At 40.4% G+C, this 6,000-nt stretch overlaps 1 protein-coding gene across 2 annotated transcripts in view; it reads left to right on the top strand.

Moving 5' to 3' along the window:
- The window catches only part of LOC144097582 (putative 4-coumarate--CoA ligase 2), a 365,926-nt gene that overhangs the window by 335,698 nt on the left and 24,228 nt on the right, over positions 1–6,000 (top strand). The gene's annotated exons all lie outside the window — the stretch shown is intronic.

The following is a 6,000-nucleotide window of genomic DNA, read 5'->3' as shown; positions in this document are numbered from 1 at the left end:
AGCCAAAACAGTCCTTCATTCCTGAAACGCTGCGTCGAAAATAATTCTCATTGACGACAAAGACGGCTGCACGCTTCCGTACGCATTCTAAGGGATCTGATAATGTAGTCATACCTGGATTCCACACCGCGCTGTCATATTCAAGAATGAGTCTAATTTGTGTATGATACAGCAGTTATTTTACGTTTGCTGGGGCTTTGTGAAATTTTCGCCGCAAGAAGTTCAAAATCCTGTTTTAAAACTTTCGAAAGCGCTGCTACGGGGGACAGCAAGAGAAAGAAAACGAAGGCCAAGCGCTACTATCAACGGAACTTTACTGGGAAAAACACATAAGGTTAAATAGCTCACACAAGACAGCCAACAGCGCATATGCCTACCCCGAGAATGAGAAAACGAATCACTGTGTTATTAATTCAACATCCTGGTAAATCTATTTCACCACCCTGGTAATTTTGCCAGTTACATATTCAATATGAGTTTTCCATTAATGACCCTGTCGTAAATACGCATCCAAGGACTTAAATTCGGAAACTTTTTCTAAAGAAGCAGAATTTAAACGCCACACTGAGCTTATTGGGTTACGTTTTCGAGAAAAAAACATTTATATTTATTTAAATGCAATGTCATTTTCAACGTGATGCACCTTTAATAGATGCTGTCCAGATTGTGTTGTAGAGCGCGAACATCGTATTCGCTTACTGTCGGGCTGTACACAACTCAGTCGTCTGCGTACGAGCTAAATGTGCGTGGAGTTTCCTGAACAATATCCTTAATATAATTTTAAAACAACAACGGCGCCAAAACAGAACCCTGAGGTACACCAGATGTAACACCTTCAGAGTGAGATGTTTTACCATTAATTATGACGCACGGAGATCTGCCAGACAGGTAGTCATGTATTAATCTAACCAAAGTGAGGTGTATCCCAACGGAAGATAGTTTATGTAATATAGCAGGATGTGGTGCGCAGTTGAACGCTTTTTTAAAATCCAAAAATATGCAGTCTTCTTTATTTCCGTAGTTGTAACATGAAAAACGTCCGGACTGAATTCCAGCAATCGCGTGGTACATGAAAGAGCAGCCCTGAAACCATGCTTTAAATTCGCAAAGAAAATGTTTCCGAACCTTTTATAACCATTCTGTATTTTGCAGTTTACGCTTGTAAGGAAAATGGACGGTAGTTTAAGCCTTCTGCGTTGGAGCCACTGTTATGGATTGACAGTATGTTAGCTATTTCCCATTGTGGAGTATAAATAAATAATGAGCTGGCAATTCAGCGCATGCTTACAAGTATAACACGAGATACAATCAGGACCATTAGAAACTTGATCATTAAGCACTTGCAGTCTCAGAATGCTGCTATAGTTAACAATGACTGGTGGATAGGAATGCAAATAACTCAAAAATATTGCTCAATACTAAGAGAATTTCAGCAATGTACTTATTGTTTTCGCAGTCGCTCTACACAGGATGCATTCCGGATGACTGTGAAGTGGGGAAGGTCATTCCCGCCTACAAATTAGGTTTATTTATTTATTTATTTATTTATTTATTTGCCCTCAGCTAAAATCATTACAGAGGGGAGAGGGTAATGCATAATAAGATTGAATATACAAACAACAGCAGAGAAGAATAAATTACCGAAACATAGTTAAGTTGGTGTAAGTGATAAGCACAATATATCATTCACTAGACGCGGTAACAGCAGACCGAAACAATACAGGGTCAGGAATGGTGTGACCTGAGGAAGGAAGGTGGTTGCAGTCATATGACGTGCGAGGAATAAAAGAATCCAAGAACGTTTTAGTTTTGCATGAAAAAATGCCCACCTTATGTATGTGAACAGTGCGGCGTGAAATATATCAAATGGGAGAAGTAACTAGTAGCGAATAGACTTATGATGAAATATTTTGTGAAAAAGGCACCGGCATGCAATTTTGCGTTGTGATGCAAGTGAAGTTCAGCCCGGGGTAGTCTTCATAGCGGTTACTCTTGATGTACGCCAAAAGTAAGAGAGAGTAAACCGCGCTGATTTGTGTTGTAACATCTCCAGTAGGTCGATCAATTTTTTAACACCAGGGCCCCAGACTGCTGAAGCATACTGTGGTTTTGAACGTACGAGTGTGGTATAGAGTAGAAGTTTGATGTTAGTAGGGGCTGCGTGAAAGTTATGTCTCGGATATTCGAGGATGCGATTAGCTTTGTTAGTGACGTGCTCAATGTGTGCATTCCAGCTGAGGTTACACGTAATATGAATTCCGGGGCAGTTATATCTTGTAACTGGATCAAGTAACACACGATTAAGGGTAAATACGGGCAGTTCACTATTAACACCAGAAAAGCGCATAAGTTAGCACTTTTCAGCACTTAAAGTCATATTCCAAGTTTTGCACCATGATGAGATAGCGTTAAGGTCAGACTGAAACGTGTACTTGTCACTAGCATTCGTTATTTCCCGAAAAACAACGCAGCCATCAGCTAAAAGGTGTACAGAAGAAGAAAGATTACTGGGTAAGTTGCTGATAAATATAAGAAAAAGCTGTGGCCCCAAGACGAATCCTTGGGAAACACCGGAAATAACAGGGTGAACGGTGGAATTAACTTTGTTGACGGCAACAAATTGCTTACGATGGGTAAGGAAAACTTCGAGCCATTTAAAATTTTAGTGTCTAATCCTACCATGCGCAGTTTTAGTAACAAAAGAAGATAGGAAACCTTATAAAATGCCTTCGGTAAATCTAGGAAGATGCAGTCGGCGATCGAGCGACAGTCTAAAGTTGCGTGAAGTTTGTGCGTGAATAAGAGATGTGTTTCGCATGAATAGGACCTCCTAAAACTGTGCTCAGAAGAATGAAAAAAAACGAGTTCAATTAAACAAAAGTGACAATATGTGAAAAGCGTATGTCCTGTAATATTTTGCATGTAATGCTAGTAATAGATATCGCCGGTTTAAAAAACGAGTGTTTACTACCAGATTTGTGCACAGAAACCACCTTACCTATCTTTCAGTCTGCCGGTAGTTCACCATTTTCCAATGATTGCTGAAATATTTTAGCTAATGCAAGCGATGAATGCATTTTGGTACTTTTTAGGAAATTTGTAGTAATGCAACAAAAAACCGGCACTGGAGGATATCTTAAGATTATCAATTATTTTATCTATACCGTTAGGATGGATTACTACATGGTACATTGGGAGGAAGTTGTTATGAGCCAGTTGAGGAAAATCAGTAGTTTCACCACTTGAAAAAAGCTCGAAAATACATCATTCAGTACATTTGCACAGGCAGTATCAGATTTAGGTTCGTCACTTGAATTTGTTAGTATTATTTGAGAGGTTTCATAGGGGTTAATGACGCTCCCAAATTTTCTTGGATTATTGAGCAACATACCCGTTAGAAAGCTTTTCGGGTAATTTGCTTTAGCATTCTTGACCACAGGATTGTAAGTGTAATCTGCAGAGCGATAAGGGGACCAATGATGTTCACTGCATGATTCTTTAACTCAACGAAGAAGTGTTTCTTACGATTAGACAAGCGCTTAAGATACGCGTCATACCATGGCGCATGCAGGTGATAAGATATTACACGAGTTGGTATGAAACGGCTGCTGAGATCTAAGATTTAGTTCTTGAATAAGAGGAAAGATACTTCATTAAAATGCTTTTCAATATCATTAACCAGCATACCTTGTAAAATCATGGAACAAGTCGTATATTCTGAAATCATGGACTTTCAATAACAACTTCTTTCATCCCTCACAGCACGAATTTCGCAAGAAATTGTCATGTGAAACTCAACTGGCCATCTTTCTTCATGACGTTCACTCCAACCTCGACCTAAATTTACAAACTGACGCAATTTTCTCCGACTTTGCAAAAGCATTTGACAAGGTTCCCCACTGGCGTTCACTGTTAAAACTAACCATGGTAAAACTTCATTTTAACGTCTTGTTATAGATCAAAGAATTGCTTTCTAACCGCTCCCAGTTTGCTCTCTTTAACGGCCACACTTCCAACACTCTGCCAGGAACGTCAGGCGTAACCCAAAGTTTTCTACTAGCTCTACCCGTATTCTTAATCTCCCGGCCGCGGCGGTTGGATTTCGATGGAGGCGAAATTCTAGAGGCCCGTGTACTGTGCGATGTCAGTAGCACGTTAAAGAACCCCAGGTGGTCGAAATTTCCGGAGCCCTTCACTACGGCGTCTCTCATAGCCTGAGTCGCTTTGGGACGTTAAACCCCCATAAACCAAACCAAACCAAACCTATTCTTAATCTGTGTAAACGACTTACCCTCAAACCTGGTTTTCAATGTTCGTTCATTTGCAGGCGACTGCGTTTTTTACCGCACAATTTCCAACATAGGTGACAAATCACTGCTCCAACACGACATTAACATGCGATAACCGGCTAATTTCGCTTATTCTTAATAAATGCAAACTCCTAACTTTTCACCGCCGGCGTAACCCGCACATTTTTACTTACTCGGTTGCTAACGTTCCACTAGAGTCTGTATACTTATACAAGTACCTAGGTGTCACCTTGTGCCAGGATCTCTCCTGGCGCTCACACGTAACGAACATCATTGCGTCAGCTAACCGGTCATTGGGTTTTTTGAAACGTCAACTGCGGCACGCCCCACAGAGTTTTAAACTTCTCGCCTACCAATCACTCATCCGATCAAAACTAGAATACGCATCTGCTCTCTGGAGCCCCCAGAAAGCATATCGCATCAGTTCACAAGAATCTGTCGAAAATCGCGCCACGAGGTTCATTCATGCTGTCTATTCATATGACATCAGTGTATCGTTACTTACACGACAATTACGTTTATCAACTCTTGGCCATCGTCGTCGCATAGCTTCCCTTTGTCTGTTCCATGAACTTTTTTTTAACAGTTCCCTTGGCCAATCACCCTATATCACATCGCCAGCTCGCACATCTCGTCGCACTGGCCATCCACTGCAAGTTTCTTGCCAACGCACCCGCGCCGTCACCTTTTCCGCATCCTTTTTTCTTTGGACTGCGAAAGACTGGAATGGCCTTCCCCACGACGTTGGTGCCATCACCTGCCCATCAAGTTTGTTTAACGATTTAAATATGCACTTCATAAACATCATTTAGGCAATCATATTCAATTTATATTTTTACTGCCCCCCTTATGTAATACCCCCAGAGTGGGCTCTTTAAGGTAATAAAGTGAAGTGAAGTCTGGCATCACAAACCTCTGCACGAAAAGGAGTGAAAAACAGATCTAAAATAGCGGCTAAAACAACAAGACTTGCAATAATTATTAGTAAAGTTGACTCCATGAAGTGCTAGGTCTGCATTGGCACGACAAGGTAATAAAGTGAAGTGAAGTCTGGCATCACAAACCTCTGCACGAAAGGGAGTGAAAAACAGATCTAAAATAGCGGCTAAAACAACAAGACTTGCAATAATTATCAGTAAAGTTTGCTCCATGAAGTGCTAGGTCTGCATTGGCAACCTGCTCCCGTCCATGACATTTTAACAATTTACCAATTTATTAGCAATACGTTAAATTTTTGTACCAAAGAAGCGAGAAATTTTTCTCTATCAAGCTTAACTTTAGCTTTTAAATCATGCAAGAGGACCTTAGTTGCTTGACACATTCGCGAAAAACCGTTTTTTTTTTAGTATAAGGAGAGTAGACGGTACAGCTTGTTGACCAGTGCATGTATATCCTGATAAACCAAGGCTTATCGTTTTGTTATTTGCAAGACAGCGCTTTTCAGGGTACGTATATATCAACAAGATTCAAATGTGTTCCTAAAAAGCATCCAAGTGCATTCAGAGCATATTTGGTGACTGCAATTTCAAAAATAGAGCAAGAAGGAAGCAAGATAGATCACGTGATGGGTATGAATAGTCACCCTTGTTGCAAAAATGAACTTTCCTTGATTGCTTATACGTAGTACGTGAGAGTCCTTATTAACCTTATTATCATTTTGTCCGGTGGCGAAGTTGTGTTTGAAAAAAAC

This window comes from Amblyomma americanum, chromosome 7 (genome assembly GCF_052857255.1).
Source record: "Amblyomma americanum isolate KBUSLIRL-KWMA chromosome 7, ASM5285725v1, whole genome shotgun sequence".
Taxonomy (NCBI): Eukaryota; Metazoa; Arthropoda; class Arachnida; order Ixodida; family Ixodidae; genus Amblyomma; species Amblyomma americanum.
This window is presented reverse-complemented; position numbering and strand designations above follow the sequence as displayed.